Genomic DNA, 18,672 nt, shown 5'->3' with positions numbered 1-18,672 from the left:
CATTACGGTATATATCTCCTTCAACTATATTCTGGAACTATGGCCTGACGATGTTGTCTGGTCACAGGATGTGCTCAGTTTATATATTTTACACTTTACCCGTTTTACCTTCAATAATTTACAGGCTCAACTCTCAAAAGGAGGGTGCATTATAAATAGAAGGACCTACAACAACCTAAAATAATCCCTTGACCGTTTGTTAAAGCTAAAGCCCTAAACAAGTACAACTTTCAGTTTATATTCTAAATACAATGTTTAGCCTCATTTTCATTGGTCTCAAAAATATCAAAAAATTTTCCAAAAAAATTTCAATGTGTGGCAAATTTTACGAAAAGAATCTTCATTCATAGGTTTTTTTTATAAAAAAAATAAATAAATAATATTTTCATCAATAATAATAAAAAAAAAATTCTGGATAATTTCTGATTGGTTAATTTTAAAAATTCGCGCTAAAATATTTCTACCGAATGTTTATTTGAAAAAAATAAAAGTTTTGTACAAATAAAAATTCGAGACTAAATAGAAATTATTTTCAATGAATTTTCGGTTAAATAAAAAAAATTCTGTCAAATAATAATTCAAACAAATTAAAATTCAAAACAAATTAAAGTTCAAAACAAATTAAAATTCAAATAAATTAAAATTCAAACAAAAATAAAAATTTTTCTAAAAGAAAATTCTGTACAATACATTTCTAACGAATAAAAAAACAATTCGGACAAATAAAAATTCGAATAAATATAGAAATTCTGTGAATTATACTGAATAAAACTTTTGATTAAAATTAATTTTATGCAATTTTAATTTTTTTAATTTATCGGTGGTATTTTAATTTAAAAAAAAATTGTATAATATCGATCACTTAATTTTCTGATTTGCGATTACATCTTTCAAATTAATTGAAAAAAAAAATCTTACCTCGCAAATTCATTGAATGTTTTTCAATACGAATTTAACAATAGAAAGGAAAAAATTGAGAGAAAGGAAGGAAGGAGATGTGGTTGGTTGCCTTCTAATTTCTTTTCTCTATACTTTTTTTTGCCATATATTTTAAATTTAAGGGACATTTGCGAATTTCATTATCACTATATTGAAACTATATTTTAATGGCATAATTTTTCAATTTTAAAATTCATGGAAAAATAAAATGATGATTTTAATTAACATATTTAATGGATTTAATTAAAAATTATAGACTTTAATGTTTATTAGTAAAATTAATATTTAATATAAAAAAAGATATATATTTTTTAATATATATTTCATTTTTTTTTTATATTTTAAAATAGGTGTTTTAAATTATTTTCTCTCCTCAAAAAAAAAAAAAAAAAAAAAAAAAAAAAAAAAAAAAAAAAAAAAAAAAAAAAAAAAAAAAAAAAACGTATATGAAAAATCGATACATTTAATTATTAGGAAAGCTTCTTTTCACAATATAGAATAGCAAAAAGTGATTCAGAGAAAATTCCCTAGCGTGACTTTGGTGTGCCTATCAACAAACTTTCTATCCGCACGATCTTTTGCCGAATAATATGAAGCTTTGGTAAATGACGCACAAATGTTTTACCAATAGTTTACTGGATAATTGCACTGAAATTGCTGACTTTTTTATTACCAATGAAAAAAATAGGATTTTCAGAAATTTTTTTTTTTCTTTTTACATTTCCAATTATACTTTTGGATTGTTTTTTAAAAAAAAATTTTTTTAATATCGGGGCGCTTGATTATTAAATAATAAAATTTTCCAAAATTTTTATTGAATATAATTATTTTTTTTCACGAATATATTCTTTTTTCGAATTATTATTTAAAAGAATTTCTTTTTAAACAAATATTTCTAGAGAATTTTTAGATGTTGAATTTTTATTTGTTCTAATTCTTATTTTACAAAATTTCTCTTTACACAACTTTTTTTTATTTTAAATGATTCTAATTTAATTGAATTTTAATTTATAATTTTCATTTAACAGAATTTAAAGTGATTCAAATTTTTAATTGTAAAAATTTTCAATTTTTATTTGCACGAATTTGAAAGAATTAAAACGAATTTCTTGTTCGAAATTTGCAAATGATCGAATAAACAATAAAATTTCGCCGCGATTTTTGAAATTTCACTAATAAAAAATCCAAAAAAAAAAAAAAAATTCGTCAATTTTAAATATCGCACATAAATTTTTCTGTCGATTCTAATTAAAAATTCAAACAAATGAAGATTTAGTAAATTGTAAATTTTGATATTTAAAAATTAGAATCATTGAAAATTGAACGAGATGAGAATTATGAGAAATTAAAATTCAGTTAAATTAGAATTCTACTAAATAAAAAAATTAGATAAAGCGAAATTCTGAAATATTTAACTAACAATGTAAGTAAAAAAAAGTTAGTGAAAATTCAAATTGAGAATAAATTCGCTCGTTAATCAGAATAAACATATAGCAAATATACTGAGGCTTAACAAAACTTTCAGAGATTATACATATATAGAATATACTTTATCTTCAGTAAACTTCTAGAATTGTATTGAACACGTGGGACTCGTTATATTACAGTAGGACCATAATCGGATTATTAAGAATAGAATTTCCGGGTTGATAGCAGATAAACTCGTCTCTCGATAGGAGATAGTGAATATCTTCTATTTTTTTTTTCTTTAAAAAATCTTTTCCCCAATCAATACAATTTTTAATCAACTATAATTTTATAAATTTCAAGACAATATTTTGAAAACATATCAAAAATTGGAATATTAATTTAAAATTAATATTTGCGGTAAAAAAAAAAATTCTAATAAGTTCCCTTAATAATTTTTTTTAAAGTAAATTAAGTCCCTTTTTCGTGATTTTTGCACAAATAAAATATTCTTACTGTCTAGAGAAATCGTTATAAAAAAAGAAATAAAAGTCTCTCTCTTTCTCTCACTCTTCGGGGATATTTTAAAAGAAAGTGTAAGGATTCCTCTGCAATTTTCAAGGAATTCAAGGAGCTTCATAAATTCAGTGCGTTTATTGTATGCGAGAAATATTTCTCTAGAATATTATAAACACCAAGAGCCTGTAAAGGCAAATCGAGGGAACAAGGAAAAGGGACGAAGATCCCACAGAGAAAAGGGACGTCCCAAATGGCGGTCACTAATATATAACGCTATATATATATATATAGTAATATATTTCCACATAATAAATTTTTTTTAAAAAAATATACTAACATATTATTAGAATTAGGATTTTACATAACTATACTGAATCACATGGTGCAAAGCTGTTTGGGATCATGTACCAAACTCGATGGATATGGGTCTTAATTGTTATAGCGCAATATTCGTCAGACCTGATATTCGTGGATTAAAATACAACCTTTTCCCATGTCAAAAAAAAAGTCTGTCGACAACCAACGTATAAAACTAAATAGGGTAGTGTGCGCAGGGTACTAAAAAGGGCGGATTCTTTTGTGTCTCGAGTGAAAATAACAAAATTCAATTTTTAAAGCCCAACTGACTGATGGTCAACATTTTTTTTTTTTTTTTTTTAATGGTACTATATCTTTGTCAGCGTTTGAAGAGTAGGTACATACTTTATTGTAAAAAATTTTAATGCTCTTTTTTCGTTGCGATTTGTCGATTTTTATTTTCGTACCAAAATTAAAATAATGTTAATAACTACAATTTATTATCAAATAAATATTTATTTAATTATTGAGTCAATTAAATTCCGATTTGTTTTTTAATACAAAAATAATTGATTCAAATACAGAAATTATTATTTCAAATAAAATTCAATATTAATTTAAATAATATTTGTTTCAAGTAAATATTTATTTCAAAGAAATTTTTTTTTAAATCTCATTTTTGCCAAAGTTATATAATTGTGTTTTCAAATTTCGGAATAAGTTTCTTTAAAATTCCAAATTCGAAAATTCAATTCACGAAGCTGAAGTACACAACGTTTACCAACGAAATTTTTTTTAAAGTTGTATATTGATTCAAAAATTGTACAAAAAATTTATGATGAGAAAAAAGATACGCCAGGAAATTTCGTACAAGATAGTAATTTGAAAAAAATTTATTTTTAAAAATTAATTTTTAAGGTACCAGGGGCCAACGAATAACTTTTAAATATTAATTATAAAAATACAGGCCTCGAATCAACTTAAAGACACAAAAAGTCGTTTTAGTCGATTTATATTCCAAAAAAAAGTGGATTTGTTTTTTATTTTAATAAAAATATTTTACAGATTTTTAAATAAAAAAATTTTTTTTAATAATAATCCTTTTCGAAGGGTTAAAGTTGAAATTTTTTAGAAATAATTAAATTTCAAAAGATATTGTTAATTTTCAAACAATTATTAAATTTTACAGAACTAAAAATAATTTATTAAACAATTATTGGAAAACATTTTTTAAATTTAATTGAATTTTCAAAGATTTAAAATTGAGATTTTTGAAATTAATTGAAACTTTAAGTGTTTTGTAATTAAAATTTTAGATGATTTCACTAAAAATTTATTAGAAAATGCGGACAAAATACAATAATTTGAAAATCACTTTTAATTGAAAAATGGTTTCAGATAGTTGAATTTTCAAAGAATATTATTAAAATAGTTAAAAATAATTGAATTTCCTTAGAGTTATAATTGAAATTATTAAATTTCAAAAAAAAAATTTTCCATGGAAAATTTTAGAAATAATTAAATTTTAGATGCTTTTAAATTCAAATTATTGAAAATTCAAATTTTTGAGAATAATGAAATTTTATTTGATTTTAAATTTGGAAAATAATTGAATTTCAGTTTATTTTGAATTGAAAATTTTGGGAAATAATTGAATTTTAATTGAAATTTTGGATAATAATTTAATTTAAGTTCATTTTTTATTGAAAATTTGGATAATTAATTTTGAATAGAAATTTTAGAAAATAATTGAATTTTATTTCATTTTAAATTGAAAACTTGGTAAATAATTAAATTTTAAATTGAAAATTTTGGATAATAATTATTGGATTTTTAATTGATTTTGAATTAAAATTTCCGGTAATAATTGAATTTTAGTTAATTTTGAATTGAAATTTTTAAAAAAATAATTGAATTTTAGTTTATTTTGAATTGAAATTTTTTAAAAAATAATTCAATTTTATTGTGATATTTTTTTTTTTATTATAAACAATTGTTAAATTTCATAAAAATTTTAATTGAAAAATAATTTTGATATAATTGAATTTGTGATGTATTTCATTAAAATTATTAAAAATAATTAATTTAATGAAGAATCATTTTAGTTCAAAATTTGTTAAATAATTGAATTGAAGAAGATCTGAAGAAGATATAAATTTTATACTAAAAAAATATATTTTATTTACATTTTTTTTTCAAATGTAAAAAAAAAATGTCGCATTTTATTAAAATAAGTCGATAAAAGTCGTATTTTTTAAAAAAAAGTCGGAAAAAGTCGTATAATCCGAGGCCTGTAAACATATATAATTTTCATTATTATCATTTAATATGTAATAATATTCTAATAAATTAAATTATTATTGATAATATTAATCTTTAATTTTTTTATAACAAACAATTAAATACTCAATTTGGCGCGCTTTAATTTTGCTAGTTTTATATAAAACTCGGAAATTAAAAAAATATTTCTTTATAATTAAATTTTTTTAATCACATTTTTCTCTAAATTAACGAAAACTCTTTTTTGATCAAAATAAATTCTAATAGTAATTTATATTTTTGAATTAATTTTTAGTGTTTGTAAAATAGACTCAATATTTAAATAGCTTTCAGCCGTTGTGAAACCATAAGACATGAGATCAAATTTCCAAAGGGAATAAACCGCAAGATTTTTTTATTTTCTGTTTTTTTTTTTTTTTTTTTTAACAATAAGACCATTTGCACCAATGCGGGTACTCTCAAGTAACTAACATGGCTTCTCAAAAAGTTCAAAATATGCTACGAGAGTCTCTAAAAAAATGTCTCTCTAAAAATTAAAAAAGAAAATTTAATTTTTTTATTCCTTTATATCAAAAAGAACAATGCAAAAATATAATTGGAAATTAAATTTGTTCTTTCTGGAAAAGATTATTAAAAAAAACTACAAGATTAGAAAGAAAACTTTTTTTTTTTATATACGTTTGATAAAGGTATATAAAGTATTTTTGCATTTTCTTCATTATTTATCTAAGGAGAGTGGAATAGAGAAAATGGAAAACTCTATATATACTTGATTAAAACTGAAACGAACTTTCCATTCCTTTTCGAACAAATAGATATAGAACCTGCAATTTCTTGAGAGTAATTCTATGCTTCCTATTCTATATTGAATTGCAAACATTATTGTTCGATGTATATATATATGTATATTTATACTCGACTTATCCATTGAACAACCTTGTCGAAGCACGTCATTTTATATTCGATTCGAATATATATATAAGACTATGGATCATCGAGCCTTGATACAATTTCCGATAGAAAACCTTCATTTCATATATCACGCATGTTCACTATTTTAATAAATATATCCATATTTTCGCGAATAGGGACAACCATTTTTTTTTATCGCGAAATACCAACTAAAATTTATTTGAAATTGACTATTATACAAAAAAAAATTTTTTTTTTATTTATTTAAACAAATTTAAAGTACAGAAATTATTTAACATTCAAAAGATAAAAAAGTCAAAAAATATATTATAAAATAAAATTTTATTTTGGATTGAGAGTTATGCAAATGCATTTGGAGTATCTAAAAATTTATTCGGGCAATCAGTACTTGAATTCGACACACTTTTTTATTTTTTTGGAATAATGTACAGGGACATTTGAAAAGCGAGCCTTCAACCATATAACAGTGAACACAGTATATTATATGATGCAGAATGAACAGCAACACTAAAAAGATGTACTTTCACGTGGTACGACACGCTACCGATGCCAAAAGACCGACACATTATATATTGTCCCGAAAAAATAAAATAGAAACAGACTGTTCGCCATTGAAATCAGGATCTAACTTCTAACATTTTTCTTATATATAGAGAGATTTCGTCCTATTTCCTTTGAAAATCCATTTTTTTTTTTTACAAAAAGCAGATTTCTATAGAATTTATTCAATGTAGAAAAATTGCTCTCATATATACATAATATTATCATTAGTAAGGTATAGATAATCATATCTATGAAAATAATTTATTTGATTCAAACAATCGGTTACTTGATTATCAAATATTTACTTGAACTAAATAATTTTTATTTCAATTAAACAGTATTTAAATAATTTTTGTATCTTTGAGAAGAATAAAATTTAATTCACTTAAATTGTTATTTAATAAAAATAATTAAAAAATAATTTTAAAAAATTAAAAAATTAATTAAATAATTAAAAATAATTAAAAAAGAATTCCTAATTAAAAAAAAATCGATAACAAAATTTATGTAATTATTTATCTTATTATTTATAAAAAAAAATCTCGTCTCTAACCTTAGTCTGCAAATCAATGTCAGATTTTGGACGTGAAGATCTGTTATGAAAACACACACGCGATTTAAAAAATTTCGAACACTTCCGGAAACTGCGTTTAATTAAAAAAAACAAAATACTTTTTTTCTGAAGATTTTAAGCGAACGCGATTTTAAGAATTTATCGAACACTCCCGAAACAATACTGAAATACAAAAAAAATTAGTTTAGAACAAAATTTTTTCGTTCTTTTTTTTTTTGATTCTAAAATTTATAGAAAATTTACACTTACATTAAAAACGTCTATGGACAGGTCAATATACGAATTGCAACTGATTTTTAAAATTATCTTTGGGATTTTCCATCAGTAATGTTGTGACATTTACCTTAAGATACCCTTTCTACCTCAATATAAACATATGCAGGTATAAAGATAATTTTCTTATTATTTTTAGGGAAAATTTTCCAAATTCTTATTTGCTTCTCAAAATTATTTTTTCGGTAAAATTCCAAAAATATTTGTATATTTTTATCAAAAAAAAAAAAAAAAATTTAATTATAGAAAATAAAAAAGTTTCAATTTTTTAAAATTTGAATAAATAAACAATTCTGTCTCTTGGTAATTCGAATTTTTAATAATTCGGTTTTCTGCTGATTCGAATTTTTAATAATTTCGATCTTTTGATGATTCAAGCCGACCTTTTGAAATTTCGGCCAAAAGAAGAATTAAGAATTTGTAGAATTAAAGTCTCGTCAACTAATTTTTTAATCGTAATTTTATTAATCAAAAATTTTTGCATTATTTTTTATGATTTTAAATAATTAATTTAGGGGAAAAATGATAAAAAATTCCCATTCCATGATTGTTATTTATACAAGAGTTTAGTTCAGTGTCCCCGACATAATATAATAAAAGCCAACTGACGACATGAGAAAACAAATTGTTATCAATTACGACTATAACAATTTGCTAGCATCGCCATCATTGATGCCAATCATTTACCAAACGCGCGTTCCTAAAGTTCCTATCTTTTATTAAAGAACTCCCCCTCACTTACTCATGTCTCTCTTTTCCCCTTTGGTTTTAAGTTTCCCTATATATATATTCTTTAAACCCTATACATTAGAATAAATCAACTCCATTGCAGACTTAACCGATATTCGAAACGTAATTTATAATTTAATTCTCTGAATTTGTATTCTCTACAGGAGATTATATTACAACGCCGTTATAGACTACGACGACGACGACAACGACAATGATGACAAACCTTCAAGATGTGTAATTAGAAAGAATTAGAAAGCAGAGAATATCCTCGACAGTGTCTATAATAAATATGTACGGTTTTACGACAGGAGAATAACTTAAAAATTGCAAAAAAAGTTTTTTTTTTTTTAACGATACCAAAATGATTTTTTTTTAAATTCTATTTCTAAATTTTTAACAAAGAGATTTGAAGAATGTATAATATTTTTTTTTTTGAATTTAAAATTTATTACAAATTTCTTTTTACTATTTTAATAGATTCACAGAAAATTAAAAGGCATTAAAATAAGCTGCAACGCTTATTATTTTAATCCAATTTTGCTTATTTTAATACCAAAATGGATTAAAATAATAAGCGTTGCAGCTTATTTTAATGCCTTTTAATTTTCTGTGTTTTTCAGTATCCGAATTTTCTTTTAGCCGAATTTTCATTTAACAGAATTTTCATTCCACCGAATCTTCATTTGAATGGTAAATTTTGAAATTCGTGGCAAAATGTTCACAGAAAATTAAAAGGTATTAAAATAAGCTGCAACGTTTATTATTTTAATCCAATTTTGCTTATTCCCTAAATCTGAATTAGTATAAATGTTCACTAATTTGAATTAGTGACTCACTTTTTGCTTCTGAATTAGTAAAATTTTACTAATTATTAGTAACTTTTACTAACAATTACTAACAATTCTGAATTAGTTAAATTTTACTAATTGTTAGTAAAAGTTACTAATAATTAGTAAAATTTTACTAATTCAGAAGCAAAAAGTGAGTCACTAATTCAAATTAGTGAACATTTTTACTAATTCAGATTTAGAGAGTATTTTAATCCATTTTGGTATTAAAATAAGCAAAATTGGATTAAAATAATAATAAGCGTTGCAGCTTATTTTAATACCTTATAATTTTCTGTGTTTCTGTCGGTTGTTTATTCGGTCATTTGAAATTTCGGTCAACGAAAAATTCGTTTAAATAACTATTTTGAAATATAGAAATTCGGTTAAATTTAAATTTTTGTTAAATAATTCGAACAAATGAAAATTCGGCTATGTGTAAATTCTAATCAAATCTATGGAATTCACTGTTAATTTGAAAGTATTAAATTGCAACGAATTGATTCCAATATTTGGATCAAAATATATAATTTGACTCAAATATTGGGATCAATTTGATCCAATTCGGTATCAAATAGATACTTTCAAGAAAACAGTGAAATGATTCCTCACCTTTTTTCTGAAGAGAAATTTAGGTAAAAGTACATAGAAAATTAAAAGGCATTAAAATAAGCTGCAATGCTTATTATTTTAATCCAATTTTGCTTATTTTAATACCAAAATGGATTAAAATAATAAGCGTTGTAGCTTATTTTAATGCCTTTTAATTTTCTGTGTAGCTTTTTTGGACACCAAAAAGAATGTATTTTTCAAAAATTCGAAGAGACTAGCACTTATTTGCGATTTACTAAACAGTATACACCTTTTATGATATAATAATCAGCTTATACATAGTGTGGGAATTCGCACATGAGGCGCACAACAACACTGTGAGATGGATCAACATTGAATACCTCTTATTTTTTTTTGTCAAAGTGTGTGAGTACACGTGCGGTCCTTGTGACCCATTAGAAAAAAATGGCAAAATGAGGGAAGTTGTGTATATATCACACACACTAACACAAATACGCGGAAAGAAAAAAGACACTATATGTTATGGAAGGCGCATAACTACTATTTGAAGGGAAACGCAGATTATCCCCCAATGATTGAATTTTGAGTAAACACTAGTATGAAGAATGGAAAAGTACCGAATACAGGGTTACCACCCTCATTTTCTATATATATGTGGATTTAGTTCGAAAGTAGAATTCAACGAAACAACAATTTTCCCTCAAGTTTTTTTTTTCCACATTTTTCAAATATATTCAGGCAAGAGGTATATAAATAAATTTTCTTTGAAATTTCAAATCGATAGAAATATTCAATTGACCTAAATTCGATTTGTACATTTTGTTATGTGCGGACCAAATCTGAAGATTAGATCTATTTTTTCGCTTAATTGAAACTAATTCTTATTTGGCATATATAATTAAAATTTTAGAAAATTTTTATTTGTCCTAATCTACATTTGACACTCGTTCTTGTGTATAATATGAAACTAAATTTTGCATTAATTTCTGTTTCCGGAATAGTGCGAACAAAATATATATAGCTTCACTTTTTCTTTCAGACTAATCCGAGACAAATTTTAGCCTCACACACCTTTTGTTTCGGGTTACTCCAAACGAAATTTAGTGTCATTTTTTGTTGCGCACTAATCCAAAAAGAGTATAAATTCAGTTTAAATTTTTTTCGGGCTAATCAGAAAGAAATTTCAAAATCAACCTTCTGGTTTTGCGGATAATCTAAACAAATTTCATCCTCACGGCTTTTTTTAGGGTTATAATCCGAACAAAATTTATGCTTCGTTTTGGTTTTCAAGTAATCCGAAAAAAGTAAATTCAGTTTCATCTTTTTTTCGGGCTAATTAGAAAGAAATTTCTTAATTACTTTTTGGTTTTGGATAATGTAAAGAAATTTTTGTCTCACGGCTTTTGTTTAGAGTTAATCCAAACGAAATTTAGCCTAATTTTTTGTTTTTGACTAATCCAAAAAGAGTAAATTCGGTCTCATATTTTTTTTCTAGGTAATCCGAATCAAATTTTAACCTCATACCTTCTGTTTTGGGTTAATCCAAACTAATTTCAACCTCACACCTTTTGCTTCGGGTTAATCCGAACTAATTTCAGCCTCACACCTTTTGTTTTGGGTTAATCAGAACGAAATTTGGTCTAACTAATTGTTTCCGACTAATCAGAAACAAATTTCAACAAAACCTTCTGTTTTGGGTTAATCCAAACTAATTTCAGCCTCACACCTTCTGTTTCGGGTTAATCCAAACTAATTTCAGCCTCACACCTTTTGCTTCGGGTTAATCCGAACTAATTTCAGCCTCATACCTCTTGTTTCGGTCAAATCCTAACGAAATTTAGCCTAACTTTTTGTTTCCGACTAATCCGAAACAAATTTCAACAAAACCTTCTGTTTTGGGATAATCCAAACTAATTTCAGCCTCACACCTTTTGCTTCGGGTTAATCCGAACTAATTTCAGCCTCACACCTTTTGTTTGGGGCAAATCCTAACGAAATTTAGCCTAACTAATTGTTTCCGACTAATCAGAAACAAATTTCAACAAAACCTTCTGTTTTGGGTTAATCCAAACTAATTTCAACCTCACACCTTTAGCTTCGGGTTAATCCGAACTAATTTCAGCCTCACACCTTTTGTTTCGGGCTAATCCTAACGAAATTTATCCTAACTTTTTGTTTCCAACTAATTCTTAAAGAGCAAATTCAATCGCACATGTTTTTCGGGCTAATCCAAACTAATTCCACTCACAAGCTTTTTGTTATTCGTGTTAATACAAACAAATTTAAGTCTCACGCCTTTTATTTCGGGATGATCCGAACGAAATTTACCCTCGGATGCATCCGAGTGTTTAACTTCTCATTGTTTCGGCATTATTCGATTGAAATTTAGCTTCAACCTTCTACTTCCGTTTAATCCGAAACTAAATTAAGCCTCACCTTTTGTTTCGATCTAATCTGTAGCTAACAATATTTTATACTATATCGTTTCAGATTCACAACGAAACGCAAATACAAAAGTGATTTTCAATATAATTTTAATTGAAAAAAAAATAAAGGAAGAAAAAAACGAAATTGAAATGAAAAACCAGGAGATTGGATATGTCATGGAACCTCGTTTTGTGCTGAAAATAGCTTATCGGATCGAGGCAATACGTTGCTGGTACGATAACTTATGAATTCTGGAGTCGAACACACATATATATGTGTATATGTATAGGGTCCCAAATCGTATACACCTCCCGGCGCTTACCAAGTATCTCTCTCTCTCTCTCGACGCCGTTTCATGAGCATCTATTCAGAATTCGAATGCTACGTTATATGCATAATTGTAAATGCATGTGTCGCCATGCATGCACACACCTTCATTTATACAAATACATAATTGATTTAACCAGAGACATACACTGAGGGGCGCACGTGTTACACGATAATGCACCCATTTTTCACACGCACATTTCTGCGTATATACTTATACATATATAGATGTCCCATATGTATTTGTGAATTGCGTATACATATACATGTATATGCTACAGACTTGCGGAAACAGTGACCCCACTTGGGTTGTCATGACCGTAATCTCAAACTCATATATATAACATTTACGGTATATGTACATTTATACAAAGTTTTATCTGTTGTTTTATAACCAGTGATAAACCACCCATGGCAAATTACCCTGAGGCAGATGTTTGTCTTTTGGTCGTTAAAAAAATATGGAACCCCCTTTTTTTATCTGTTTCTTTTTTTTTTGAAAAAATTAATATTGCAAATTGAACGAATGTCCCGCAGTGACATAAAAAAATTGATATCATACCATACGTATACGTATATGTATTTGATTTTTGTGTTTTTCATATATCCATGATTCGAGTCTATTTAAATTCAGAATGAAAATTTAATTGAAAAAGAAAAAAATTCGAACTCTAATGATGGATAAAAAAAAAAATTCATATTTTTATGATAGTAATAAAGAAATAATTGTTTAGAAAAAAAATTTATGGGGAAAAATAGTTACAATAATCAGAGGGGCGCACATCCCATAAAAAAATCAAGATAGAATTTTATAACAGATAAAATTATCTTATTTAGAATTTTCCTTTTACAAATTTGAAGGAATTTCTTTTTAAAAAGAATTTTTAGAGCCAACTTTAATTTTGAATCCGCATTTATAATTCGAATACGATTCGAATTTTTAAATAGAATTTCAAATTAAATCTTCCTTTGTCCGAAATTACAAATGACCGAATGGATTTTGAAGCGATTTTTAAAATTCAATCAGCAAAAAAATAAATCGTAATGAATGAATATCGTGCCATAATCATTCTGATGATTCTTTATTCGATCATTTTCAATTTCGAACAAAATTCGTCGTTTTAAAAATTCAAACAAATTTGTGTAAATGAAAATTCGTTAAATTCTCTCATTTAATAAAATTTCAAGTAAATAAAATTTGATTTAAATTCGAAATTTTGCTCAATTAGAATTCTTTATCGAATCAAAATTTTAAATTCTACACTGAAAAAAAATTCTGGTTAGGCTATATTTAACATTACTTTCTAGTTATGTTAACCAGAATTCTAGTTGAATTAACTAGAATTCTCGTTAAAATAACCAGAATTCTGGTTAACCTAACCAGAATCAAAATGTTAAATATACCCTAACCAGAATTCTGGTTATTCTAACTAGAATTCTGGTTATTCTAACTAGAATTCTGGTTATTCTAACTAGAATTCTCGTTAAAATAACCAGAATCAAAATGTTAAATATACCCTAACCAGAATTCTGGTTATTCTAACTAGAATTCTGGTTATTCTAATTAGAATTCTGGTTATTCTAACTAGAATTTTGGTTATTCTAACTAGAATTCTGGTTATTCTAACTAGAATTTTGGTTATTCTAACTAGAATTCTCCTTAAAATAACCAGAATCAAAATGTTAAATATACCCTAACCAGAATTCTGGTTATTCTAACTAGAATTCTGGTTATTCTAATTAGAATTCTGGTTATTCTAACTAGAATTTTGGTTATTCTAATTAGAATTCTGGTTATTCTAACTAGAATTTTGGTTATTCTAATTAGAATTCTGGTTATTGTAACTAGAATTTTGGTTATTCTAACTAGAATTCTCCTTAAAATAACCAGAATCAAAATGTTAAATATACCCTAACCAGAATTCTGGTTATTCTAACTAGAATTCTGGTTATTCTAACTAGAATTTTGGTTATTCTAACTAGAATTCTCGTTAAAATAACCAGAATTCTGGTTAACCTAACCAGAATCAAAATGTTAAATATACCCTAACCAGAATTCTGGTTAACCTAACCAGAATCAAAATGTTAAATATACCCTAACCAGAATTCTGGTTATTCTAACTAGAATTCTGGTTATTCTAATTAGAATTCTGGTTATTCTAACTAGAATTTTGGTTATTCTAACTAGAATTCTGGTTATTCTAACTAGAATTTTGGTTATTCTAACTAGAATTCTCCTTAAAATAACCAGAATCAAAATGTTAAATATACCCTAACCAGAATTCTGGTTATTCTAACTAGAATTCTGGTTATTCTAATTAGAATTCTGGTTATTCTAACTAGAATTTTGGTTATTCTAATTAGAATTCTGGTTATTCTAACTAGAATTTTGGTTATTCTAATTAGAATTCTGGTTATTGTAACTAGAATTTTGGTTATTCTAACTAGAATTCTCCTTAAAATAACCAGAATCAAAATGTTAAATATACCCTAACCAGAATTCTGGTTATTCTAACTAGAATTCTGGTTATTCTAACTAGAATTTTGGTTATTCTAACTAGAATTCTCGTTAAAATAACCAGAATTCTGGTTAACCTAACCAGAATCAAAATGTTAAATATACCCTAACCAGAATTCTGGTTAACCTAACCAGAATCAAAATGTTAAATATACCCTAACCAGAATTCTGGTTATTCTAACTAGAATTCTGGTTATTCTAACTAGAATTCTGGTTATTCTAACTAGAATTCTGGTTATTCTAACTAGAATTTTTTTTCAGTGTATTTAATAAAAATTTTAATGTCTAAATATATATGCGGGGAATATTTATGCGTCCCTAATGAAACTTTCTATCAATATTGGGACAAATTGAATATCACTGCTGGCACGAAAAGTAACTTTTGCCATTACTTTTGTTATATATACCAACAATATATTTGAAATGATATTTTCAAATATATATAAATATGTAGAAGTAAAATGAAAGAATTTTGAGAATATCTGTGGGCAATATGTATTGTTAGTATATACGTCTGTGCGGTATTGATATGTACGGGCAATGTCAAAGTTGAGGTGCACACGCGTGTCCAATGTCGGGTCCACGACCGGCAAATATATATACCAATGTACGCGAGGAGGTTATCGATTATCGATTCAAATGTAAATAGCAACGGATGATAAATTCATCGGAAACAGCGTTTCTGTACAAAATATATATGTATATATACACTATATAGAAATATATATATATATATATATATATATATATATATATATACAAAATATTCCTCACTATCCTACGCTCCTGTTCCTATATAATATTCTTCATGCATATCTATATACGGTTCAACATTATATGACCCCTTATACAATTCCAAGTTTATTTTTTTTCCTTCCTTTTTTTTACATGCAACCAGGGAAATATGAAAAATTTATAATTTCGTGTTCCTATATACAAAGTCTATCCACGATGGAAAAAAAAAAAATGCATATCAACAATAAATTTTTGTCTTATTTTTTGTCAAAAATAAAAAATTTCATTTCGTCCACAAAATGGAAAATTTTGTTTTGGCTACAAATAATTTTTTTTGTATATGTATTAACATTGAAGTAAAAAAAAAAATTCACTTAAAAGAAGTGAATAATTTCTCGACAGGTAAAGTTCTCAAATGATTTTTTTATGGAGGTCATAAAAGTATTGTACTTCTGTAAAATAATTCTTTTGTTGAGTCAACAGAAGTTATAATCGCCTGATAAAACAGTTTTTTCAATGTCTATATATATATATATATATATATATATATATATATAAAGAGAGGCAAGTTTCTTTTTATTTTCAACAGGAATTGAAATTTTCCATAATATAAGTTTATGACCCATAGAAAAGAATAGTTATTTTTAGAGCCCTTCCAAATATTTTATCTTAAAAATTATAAAAAAAAAAAAAAATTTTTTAAATGAGAAATATATAAATAATTTCAACTCTCAAAACTTGTTTTTAGAAACGCTAATATTTTTTAAAAATAATAATTAGTTATTTTTTTACTATCTATTTAGTAATTTTTTTTTAATAATAATTTTTAACTAATTCCTGAAGCAAAAAGTCAGCCAAGATAATAATAAATTATTTATTTTTAACTAATTCAAATTTAGAGAGCAGACAGAGTTTTGGAAAATAATTTTGAAATTAAAAATATAATTTAAAATTTCTGTAAATTGGTTTAATGTTTTTAAAGAGTGCGTTTCATATATAGACTAAAAGTAAGATTAGTATATAGTCTGCTTAGTATATTAGACTTTCTCCATGAAGGTAACGATGCGTTTAACGTTATACAACAAACAATGCCTGTCACTAGTTATTTTATTTTTTTTTTTTCATTACTAGTTTAGATAAATTACTGATTCACTGTTACAGATTAAAGATTACTTTGCGGATAAACTAGTCTATTAGAAATCTGTGCCATCTGATAAAATGTAAAAGATGGAAATTTTTTTTTAGTAATGAATGCATTTTTATTTCACTTTATGTTCAGTTTTATGCTTTCATGTACATATTAATTTTACAATATTAAACTGAAATATATTCTTTTTTTTAAAATTTATTTATTTTTTTAAATTTATTTTTTTTTAATTTATTTTTTTTTAATTAAAAGTTTATTTATTATTTTATAGTTATAAATTAACGTTTAAAAAAAAACTGATAAAAGAAAAGTAAAAAAGAGAAAGAATAATTGAACATTTTTAATTATAACAATAAACTTGTTTATATTTTATTTATATAAAAATTTTTTAAAAATGAATTTCATAAAACAGTTTAAGTGTAATAAAATAATTTTTAAAAAATAAAATTATTTCCCATCAGTTGATAATACCATAAGGGGTAAAGGTAGAAATCTTCCTGATTTACTGGTACCTCTCAAGAAGTTTCCTACATTTAACACCGTGGCAGCATCGTACAATATTTATTATTTACCGACATTTAAATTTTTACAAAATAATTTTTAATTTGATTTTTATATTTAATAATTTTAATAAATTCTAAATAAAAAAAAAATTAATGCTATTTTTTTTAATTTTTATATTAATAACTATCGATAAATTAATATTAATTTACATCTCAATAAAAGTTAATTAAATTATTGAATAATTATATTGTTTTATTATTTATTTTCTTTATTTATTTATGTTTATATTCTTTACGTAAACAAATATATTAAAATATTGTTTTATAGTGAATGTGAAATAATTAAAAAAATTATTTAAAATCACATATTAGATTTTGAAATTCAAATTTTTTATAATATTAATGTCATTAATTTTATAATAAATGTTTAAGAATATAAAGTTAATGATATACGTAAAAATATAATAGTTATTCATTAAGTCAATTAACTTTTACAAAAATTAATGTCATAAATAATATGGTAGTTAACAATTTTTTTTAAAACAATTTTTAACAGTTTTATTATGTGAATGGCCTAATTTATTTATCTTATTTTTTTTTATCTAATTATAATAAACCATTTATTCAAAAAAATTAATTAATATTCATTTTTGATAATTATATTTATTTTTTTAAGAATTTTAAAAGTAATTAAAACTGAAACAATCATTTAGTAAATTAATATATTTTAAGAGATGATTTTTTTTCAGTGGGGTTATCTATAAGCAATGAGCAGGTGAAATTTTTCGACAATGAACAATAAACAAGCTTATTGTTATTTTCTTATTATATATATATATATCAGAACAAGGTTTCATTGAAGAAAAAAAATAAATATTGTCTTAAAAATTAATTTCGGTTTTTTGAAAAAATAAATAATTTTTATTGTATTTATTTTTTAAAATAAATTTTTCATTAAACAAATTTTTTAATTTTCAATGAATTTTGTCATACGAGCAAATAATAATTTGGACAAATTCAATGAAATGAAAATTTTTTGTAACAGTTCTAGAAATTCGGTTTAAATAATAATATTGAAAGAAATAAAAATTCGGCTAAATTGTAAATTCTAACTAATT

Source organism: Leptopilina boulardi, unplaced genomic scaffold (genome assembly GCF_019393585.1).
Source record: "Leptopilina boulardi isolate dan_hultmark-lab unplaced genomic scaffold, ZJU_Lbou_2.1 LbouV2_325, whole genome shotgun sequence".
In the NCBI taxonomy this organism is placed as follows: Eukaryota; Metazoa; Arthropoda; class Insecta; order Hymenoptera; family Figitidae; genus Leptopilina; species Leptopilina boulardi.
This window is presented reverse-complemented; position numbering follows the sequence as displayed.